Source organism: Giraffa tippelskirchi, chromosome 7, assembly GCF_054371585.1.
Source record: "Giraffa tippelskirchi isolate mGirTip1 chromosome 7, T2T-mGirTip1v1.2.pri, whole genome shotgun sequence".
NCBI classification, from domain to species: domain Eukaryota; kingdom Metazoa; phylum Chordata; class Mammalia; order Artiodactyla; family Giraffidae; genus Giraffa; species Giraffa tippelskirchi.
Genome location: NC_137281.1, coordinates 77,825,036 through 77,834,843, shown reverse-complemented (window position 1 = coordinate 77,834,843; position 9,808 = coordinate 77,825,036). Strand labels below are relative to the sequence as shown.

At 43.6% G+C, this 9,808-nt stretch overlaps 1 pseudogene; it reads right to left on the bottom strand.

The window, feature by feature from the left end:
* Positions 1-8,901: 8,901 nt before the first annotated feature.
* LOC145512435 (pancreatic progenitor cell differentiation and proliferation factor pseudogene) lies at positions 8,902-9,248 on the bottom strand (annotated as a pseudogene).
* Positions 9,249-9,808: the final 560 nt, after the last annotated feature.

Below are 9,808 nucleotides of genomic sequence, written 5' to 3'. Positions count from 1 at the left end.
TAAGAGAAAAATTTCTTTGATAACCAGATTAAAATTTATAAATTTTATTTGAACAAAAAAGGCAGTTATCCACATAACTAATCTGTTATTTTTAATAGAGGAAGGGTGATATGTCCAAAACTTTTAATATCTCACAACATAGAAGGAAAAAATAATTGTATAGCTTGTGTTTTAGGTATCTCTCTATCCAACCTGTCAGCTTAGAGTGTGGTTATGAAATGGAATGTGTTTGTTAAATAAATACCTCAGTACATGATGAACGTTGGTTAGTTGGCTGGGGAAAGCATAGTCTCATGATGACTTAGAGGCATTTTGTATTACAAGATACATTCTTCTGTGGTTATCTGGCTGATGTCATGAAATTCTGACTTTTGCCACCAGGGAAGATGATATTTCTCCTTGGCAGGAAACTTAAATACTTAGTACAGTTTGGATCTCATTGCATGTTATCACAGTGAAGCTTTCGTGCTTAATTGGCTCTCCTTTGCATCTGATTTTACAGTTGGTACTGGTCTTACTGATGAACTAGCTTTTTGTAATCCAAGTTGGATTTCTGCCTAATTGGTTGTTTCTGTCCCAATTCTACATGGTGGTTGAGACAAAATCAGATGTTCAGTTCTCCCCCCTACCCCACCACTTTGGTTTTTCAGTATATTTAAATGAATTTTCATAATGATAATCATAAAATGTTCTCTTCTTCTTTGTCTCTTGGAGACAAGAAAGCTCACAAGATCACATTGATAGGTGACTGACTCATAAGCTCCTCCTTGCTCAGATATAATCTCTGAACTGAGCAAGCTTTAGATGAGGCTTGCAAGAAGGCTCATGATTCAGCCTGTGATCCCGCCAATAAATGGTGATAGAATCAATCTCTTTCAGTCTTTCTTCCATTATTTCAAGTAATAACTTTAGATATCTTCTTCCCACCACTCCACCCATGGCATGACCTTTTTTGGATCCATGTGATAACATCTCTTGAATCAATTTGCTCTTCTCTATCTCCAGCCCTTTTTAGTTCACCTTAAAACCCCAAGATTAGTGAAATGAACTTGCCCAACTGGCTCTCTTGATTTTCAGATATGCCCAATTCTTTACTAGTGTCGGTGACCTTTCAAGAATGTAAATCTAGTAATCTAGGTCACTCCTGTGTAAGGAGCCCTAGCTTTCATCATATATTTATGGCTTTCAAGTCCCAGAGACCTGGCCTCTGCCCCCTCTCTAGTCTACCTCCCAGTGCTCTCACCCTAATACTTCTCGTGTCAACTTTACAATAGTAGTCAATCCTTTGGTATCCCTAAATGTCCCTCCTGGATCATGAATTTGATTCTGCCTGGAACATTCCTCCGTCCTTCATTTCTACCAACCTCCCTAAATTCCAAGCTTCCTTTCCAGATACCTATTCTTTAAGGAAACACTTCTTGAAACAGCTCCCTCCTCAGCCCCACCCCTGATCAGATTTGGGTTATAGAATGAGCATAATACTTTTCACGACATTGTAATTTTCCAGTTTTGTGGTGGCATCCTCTTCTCCATGAGGGCAGAGATGATGAGTTTTTTCACCATGGTATACCTAGCACCTAGGATATTGCTAGGATGTGCAATTGCTGTTTGTTAAATGGATGGATGGATGGATGAATGTCTTCCCAAGGAAAATCAGTAACTAGACCAGGTTGGTTAGTGATACTGGGAGGCACAGAATCTAGCACCACACAACTACCATCTCCCTGTGCCATCAGGAATGGAGGGAACCCCTATCAGGTTGTCTGCCTCTGTCCATTTACTCTGCAAACTGTCCCAGCCCTCCCTCCCCCTCAATGGGTTACAGGGATGGACTCCTGGTTGCCGTGGTCATAACCAAGGCTGCCCATGGCCATCACCAATGGGTTCGGGGTTGGGGACTATTCTAGGATGAATTGTTTTATCCTAAAATATAGAATTGTAATAGTTAGTGAATTATTCTAAGATATACCCAGTGGCTTGGTCTGTGTCCCTTTCCCTGGAGACTAGACAGAGATCAAGAGAAGAAAAAAGAAGGGGAAAGGGGAATTATCTCTGAAAATAACTCCCCCTTGTCTGGACAAGCACCATTTGACATAGGCCCTGTTCATGGTCATATTTTCTGCCCTGTGGACCAGAAAAACAGAGATTTCTGTTGGGAACAAGATAAGGTAGAGAAAACTCTCTGAGATAAGAGGCAAGATCGCGAGAGAGCTCTGGTAACTATTCCAGACTCTGATTTTAGGAACTTCACATCACCCAGATGCTGTCTTGACTCTGAGTTTCCATGAAACACTCCTGTAGCCTAATAAGAAATTTTTATTTTAATATTGGAATTAGTGTGGATAACTTAACATTACTAAATAAAGGATGTAACTTTATGTCTTAGAGCCCTAAATCTGCTTGAAAAATAAGTACAGAAATGAAGACTAGCTAAAGGAGAGCAAGCAAAAGCTCTCCAGATCTTGCAGGGGCATCAACCAACATCACGGGTGCTTGGCAGACTCAAAGGCAGGCAAAGAAGTAGAAGACTTTGATAGTGGAGGGTTATGTTCTGATTGGAAGCTGCTGCCATGAAGAAACCTGTTTGCAGGATAACAGGCTAACTAGATGCGGGCATCCATTGTGGTTGGTATAGGTGGAGATTTAGCTTTCTCTGCTTAGTCCTAAATTGGAAGTGGGGGCAAAAATTAGGGAAGCTATCAGTTATTAATCAAATTCTGGCCATTATGAGTCAATCACTACAAAGGTTGTTGTTTGGATTCCTGAGCTGGTTGCTTCATGTTGTGGGTCAGAGTTATTTTGTTTGTTTTTGGTTGTCGTTTTTTTTTGTTTTTTTGTTTTTAAACTGTACTGCGCAGCCTGTAGGGTTTTAGTTGCCTGACCAGGGAGGGATTGAATCCTGGACCCCGACAGTGAGAGTGCCAAGTCCTAACTGGACTGCCAGGAAATTCCCCAGCATTCTATTTTCATATATATAATCTGGCCATTGTCCATTTATTTCAGTATCGCATGATGATACTTGTATGTATCTACCTCCTTTACTTTAAAAAAAATAGTAAAAGAAACCTCTTAAATTCATCTTGGTCAAGGGCATAATGTGTGTGGAAACATGTTCTGCTTTTGGAAGGTGTTTTAGCATAAGAGACACAGAAATAAATAGATGCGTCAGGCTGGGGTTTCCAGGAGATGTGATTAGAAGAAGCCACCTTCCCCGTCCATAACCCCCAGGGCTACTGGAGAACAGTGGGAAATGCCAGATCCTCCACATTCATCAGGCTTGGAAATCGGCTGGAAGATTAAAGTCAGCACAGTGGCTTTGGAATCACTTTGCCAAACTTTGTTTTCTTTGACAGCAGTGCCACTTCTAAGGCTTGGATTTGAGGGCTGGTGAAATGGGAAGTGGATCTTCTGCTCATATAGCTGCAACTAATACCCAGACTGTTCCATGTTCCCATCAGATTCCCAGTGCCACAGGTCTCCCTAATATACAATGGAGACACAGAACGGATGTCTCCATTAAAAGAATGCTTGGGTATCACCTAACCTGCTTTCTACCACCTCCTTGTAGAATTCTTTAAAAAAAAAACTAGGTGAGGAAACAGATTTAGAAAATGTATTGGTTTTCTGTGGCAGCTGTAACAAATTATCACAAACAGTGGTTTAAGCAACACAACTGAATTTGTTCACAGTTCTGGAGGTCAGAAGTCTGGGTGGGCTTGGTGAGGTTTTTTTCTCAGGGTATCACAGGGCCAGAAAGCAAGCATTGGCTAGCTGGAGCTCGTCTCTGCAACCTCTGGGAAGAATCTGCTTCCAAAGTCTTTCAAGTTATTGGCAGAATTCAGCTCTTTGCAGCTGTAGGTCTGAGGTTCTGGTTTCCTTCCTGGCTGCTAGCCAGGGGCCACCCTCAGTTCCTTCTCAAATGGCCCTCTATCTCCAGAGCAGCAAGAGCATATGGAGCCTCCTCACACTCCAGTCTCTCTGACTTCCCCTTCTGAGCTTTAAAGGACTGATGTGACTGGATCAGGTCCACACAGATAATCTCCTTATTTTAAGGCCAATTGGCTTGGAGCTTTAGTTATATTTGAAGAATTCCTTCACAGAAATCTGAAGATTAGTGTTTAATTGAATGAATAACCAGGGAACAGGAATCTCAGAGAGGCCGTCTTAAGATTTGCCTACTACATGTTTTATATTACAAAGAATTTCTGAGCGGAGATAGACTCGAACCAGTTCTAGGTAATTACGTGGAGGCGGAGAAAAAACATGAACATTTTTCTGACCATCTATACATTCATCGTTAAAAAAAAAAAAAATTCCTGAAGGTATAGGGACTTGGTTCTCATTTGCACATACAAAAAAAAAAAATCCAAGGCAGATATTCTGATTGGTGGGTGGCTTTCCTCTACCCAGTAATTCAGAGACCCCCAGGTTCCATCCGTGTTATAGCTCCCCACTTTCCTAGGGCCATCGCCTGCATCCAACTGGTGCAAGATGAAAGAACAGGAAGGACATGCATCTCCTCCTCAAGCCTTTGTCTAGCGGAATCACACATTACTTACAATCATTCCCTTGGTGTCAACTAGTCACATGACTGGGCCAAACTGCCAGGGTGCTTGGAAATATAGTCTAGCTGTGTATTAATGAAGAAGAAGAAATGGATTGGTGAATAGGAGTAGTCTCTGCTTCAGCCTGCTGTGTGCTGGCACCTTACATGATTCTTATTTAATTAACACCACAGCCCTGAGAGGTATATTGGTCTGCTCAACAGAACTGGAAACTGGGAGCCAGAGATAGAGTTTTCCCACGGTTCCATAGCTACCATGCGAAGGACCTAAGCTAGGATCTGTATCCTCTTTGACTCCCAATCTCTGTTTCCACTTTGACATATTAGTTCTTCTATAAAGTGTTTGGAGATTAAGCTCTTGTTTAGGGATGGGTTGGTCGAATTATAATTTGATTATCATGGCTGGTTTTGTCCAAGTGAATCAGAGTTACCTAAGTGGGTTGTTTGAAATCATTAGTTTCTAATCCCACCCACTAAAGTTTCATTCAGCCAGTCCGGGAGTGGGAGGGGAGGCAGAAATCTGCATAAAGTGAGCTTCTTGGCTTATTCAGATGTGTTGAAATGTTTGTAATACGCCAGTGCAGCCCGCCCTCCTGGGATAGGGAACATGAGGAGGTGAGTTCCCGCTTGTGGTCTGGTAAAGGGCCCCTCACTAGGATTTTGGGTTCCGATCTGTTTATGAAATTCTGGGGCTTCTCCAGAGTATCTTTCCCTGCCCCACTCCAAGGAATGAGGTCACTGGGAGGGATTTTTTTTTTTAAATGGTAACACGGCTGAGTGAGGCCAATTGCATGCCTGTCTAATTATCCTATTCTTCTGCCCAAAGCCCACCCATCTGAGCCCTGCAATGCTCAGGTTGGGGTCACTGTTGGACTCCTCTAACAACCTCCTTCAGATGCGTAGAACTTGGACCCAACTTCCTATCATCTGTGAAATCTCATGTCATTGGTGGTGTTCCTTGCCTGCGTAGCTTGTTAAGCCAATTTCTCACCCTGTCTTCGCTGAGGATGAAATGCTTGCAGGCTTGTGTTAGAAGGACCTGAGAAGGAAGAAAAGCAAGATGCTGCCTGCTGTTGGGAGCTTGAAGCCTAGCAATGGAAGGGTAAACCTACCATTAATGAGAGGAGTGCTATTTACAGAAGGAGTTTACATATTAGCTTATTTACTTCTCACAAACAACCCTGAGGAACCAGCAAAAACCGAGGCTCAAAGATGTTAAGTAAATTAGTTAAGATGACTCAACTAACTAGTGGTGATGAAGCTGGTATTTGAATCCAGGTGAGTTTGATTCTAAAGCTCATGTTCTTATTTACTTTGAGCAGTAGATTGAAGGAATATGTCCATACCCTAATCCCCTAGAACCTGTGAATGTGACCTCGGAAGTAATGAAGGTATAGATCTTGAGATGAAGAGATCATCCTAGACTATGCAGGTGGGTAACAAGTGTCCTTATAAGGGACACACAGATGAGAAACAGATACAGTAGAGATGTGATAACTAGGCAGAGATCGGAGTGGTGATACAGCTATAAGCAAAGGGAATGCTAATAGTCACCAGAAGCTGGAAGATGTAAGGAATGTAAGGAATGTTTTGTCCCCTAGAGTGTGGAGGGCCCTACAGCACCTTGATTTCAGATTTCTGTAATCCAAAACTGCAAGAAAATAAATTTCTGTGTTCTAAGCCACTGGTTTGTGGCTGGTTTTTGTTTTTAACAGCAGTCACAGGAAACTAATACACTCTCTTTAATTTCATCAAAATCCTCAGGGAACATATAATTCAAGGATAATTATGTTGTGTGCTGAGAGATTGAAAAATGTTTGAAAATCAGAGCAAGAGATCACTGAAATTGGGGATCAGTTGGCCCTATGTAATTATCTGTTAGTACCTCTCCCTGTATCAGGCTTCCATCATCATCACCTTCATCATTTCTGTTACTGTTGACTGCTTAATATGTGCTGGGCACCAGACTAAGTGCTTTTCCTGCATCACTTCAGTTAAAACTCCCATCAGTTCTATGAGGTAAGTACTAGTATTAGCCTGTTTTTCAGATGAGAAACCCGAGGCTCAGAAAGGTAATTTCCCACCTGTGCTTGTACAGTGAATAAGTGCCAGTGGGAGGCGGGAACTCAGATCTGTCTTGCTCCTGGGTCTCGGCTTAAACAGTTTCCTACACCATCTTCCCTTTTAGTAAATTCTTACACATGATTAGTCATTGTGATTCAGGGCTCCACCATTTTGGGAGGCCGGGGCCAGAAGGGTGGACTGAGCGTGGTCTCTGTGAGCCCGAGTCCTCTAGTGTACGGCGTGCCTCTCCAGGCCACGGCAGGCGTGACTCCGCAGATGCTCGGTAATGATGGGACAGGATGACAGCTGAGCTCGGGCTGCGTCACAGCCATTGGAGAAGCATATGACATCCTCTCGGAGGTCAGTCACCGGTTTCTGCATTGTGTTATTGGGCTGCTACACCAGGTGTGAGAGAAAGCAGGTGAGCACTGCCTCTTGCCCCTGCCTCACCCACAGGGCATGGAGGTATGGCGTGTAGATCCCTGTGAAGGGAATGGGGAATCTGGACCGAAGTTCCCTCTGGGTTGGTGGTGATCTGGACTGACTGATCCTGTCCCACTCTCTATTCAGCTAGAGGAAGGGGACACAAGGCTAGATTTTCATTTCTGTTCCTTTTTTAGAAGCTGTCAATGTTATGGATTAAGACCCAGGTAAACTATCCACAGTGCAAGAGAGAATGGAAAATCCTTGGCCCTGATTCTGACAGAAAGCCTGGTTTTAGAATTTGAGAAGGTGATTGGATATAGTTTGCTTTTCTCCAAGGAGGGGAGAGACAAGACAGAGTGCCAAGCCGAGGGGCTAAAGGTAAGACAGCTGGTTTTGCATTTTGTTGCAGCCAAGAGGTATGGATTCTGCTCTGCCCTCACTCCCCGCCTCCTTCCGCAGCATGGGGTTCCCTGAGGCCAGACTGTTGATTTCTTTTACATGTGTATGGAATTGACGTCTTCTATCCCTTCCAGTGTGGAATTAACTTTGTGAATAATCTGTGAAGCAGCCCAATCAAAAAGATTTCCTTCATTTATAGGATTTTCTTTATTTGTCAGCAGAGGTAGGAACCCCACTGAAGGTTTGTTAAAGAGCCATAGACGAGTTCTAGATAGCCCTACTTGCAGAGGGTAAGTGGACTTGACTGCTACATTTTTTTTTTTTGTAATACTCTTTCCTAGTCTTCAGAGATTCAAGTGGGATTGAAATTATATTTACCAAGTTTAAGCATACTGATACCTTGAAAGAAGTAAATGTAAGACAACAAAAATATATAGACTTTTATGCAATAAACATAAACTCAGGAAAGTTCCATTTATTCAACCAAATTTTGTTGCTCCCTACTGTTTATCAAATTCTAGGAATATGGGAAAGAATGAGTTTGCCTTCAACTTGCTCCATCTGTTTGGGGAAACCATTGTGCACCTGTTGAAAATCATACTTTCTGGTGAGATTACTTAATGGTTTCTCCAAAGTGGAGAAAAGTTAATAAAAGAATGACAGTAATAACAGTGAGGAAGCTAGAAAGTAGCTGGATTTACTACGTGATATGCTATAGCCAATATTATTTTGAACTAAATTCCAAGAGAACAGTGCAATAAGAAAAGTGATATGAAATGTCTATGAAAATACTGTGGAATAAGCCCAGGAAGGATGGACAGTGTTCCAGTGGGTCCTTCTCTAAGTAAAAACAGCACAGACATTAAATTGTCAAAGTGGGATGGGAAGACTTTATCAAGTAATAGTCAATAGAAAGTTAAAAATCAGTCTTAGTGATTTATTCAATGCCACCTCTTGCCATCTTTTTTTCTTTTTTGTTGGTTGCTTGGAGTTTGTTGTCCACTTGGTACAAGGCACGGGGTTATGGGGTGTGAGGAAGGCTTTCAATATGGCTTGGATAGTAAAGAGTGGAGTTCTTTCAACTTCCTTATTGGTGTTTTGCTGTTTTGATGTGTTAGTCGACTCAGTTGTGTTCAACTCTTTGTGACCCCATGGCCTGTAGCACGCCAAGCTCCTCTGTCTATGGGGATTCTCCAGGCAAGAATACTGGAGTGGGTTGCCACACCCTTCTCCAGGGGATCTTCCCAACCTACGAATCGAACCTGAGTCTCTTAAGTCTCCTGCAATGGCAAGCCAGTTCTTCACCACTAGAGTCACCTGGGAAGCTGTTTCGATATTAAAAACTGAACTGCTTCTGTTGGCAGCAGCCTGCTTAGTCTTGTGGTGGGGAAGGGGGCTCTGATGAGCCTAGCACCTTGGAAGGAAGCCTAGCCACTGGTGGTAGTCACTCAGGATGGGGGCCTGCAGTTGGTTTTGCCAGGCTGGCCACCAGGTTGCTGCTTCCCCACAGCTTCCTGAGCCAGGTCACAGGTGATCATGCTGGTTGGGGCCTGGGAAGTCTCCAAGTGCTCAGGGGACTCCAACACTGTGACCATGAATAAGAGAGCGGACTTTTAGGAAAAGAAGCTAGCCCACCAGTGTTCCGGGTCTGCTGTGGGGAGACCTGGGTCATGGGAGATGGTTTCTCCAGGTTACTCCGTACTTCCGCAGGAGCTATTAGGGAAGTGGAGCCCAGGAAGTGCTGCTAGGAGTCATGAGTGGCCACAAGCAAGCTGCTGGAGGGGATGGTTGGCATGCTCTTGCTTATGGGTTGGTGGAAACCTCGGCCACAACACTTCGCTGGCCTTGGGGTGTGATCATGGATGGCAGTGGGGATGGGTGGGTGGGGGAGAGGGGGAGTAAGCCATGGAGCCCATCTGCATAGGAGAAAGCAGGCACCACTCCATGAACCAGATGCTCAGGGGTTGCCATCATTTTGAAATTGATAAATTGGGCATCAGTTCAGTCCCTCAGTCATGTCTAACTCTTTGCAACCTAATGGACTGCAGCACGGCAGGCTTCTCTGTCCAACACCAACTCCCGGAGCTTGCTCAAACTCATGTCCATCGAGTCAGTGATGCCTCCAACCATCTCATCCTCTGTTGTCCCCTCCCCCTCCCACCTTCAATCTTTCCCAGCATCAGGGTCCTTTCCAATGAGTCAGTTCTTCACATCAGGTGGCCAAAGTACTGGAGTTTCAGCTTCAGCATCAGTCCTTCCAGTGAATATTCAGGACTGATTTCCTTTAGGATGGACTGATTTCCTTTAGGTTGGATCTCCTTGCAATCCAAGGGACTCTCAAGAGCCTTCTCCAAC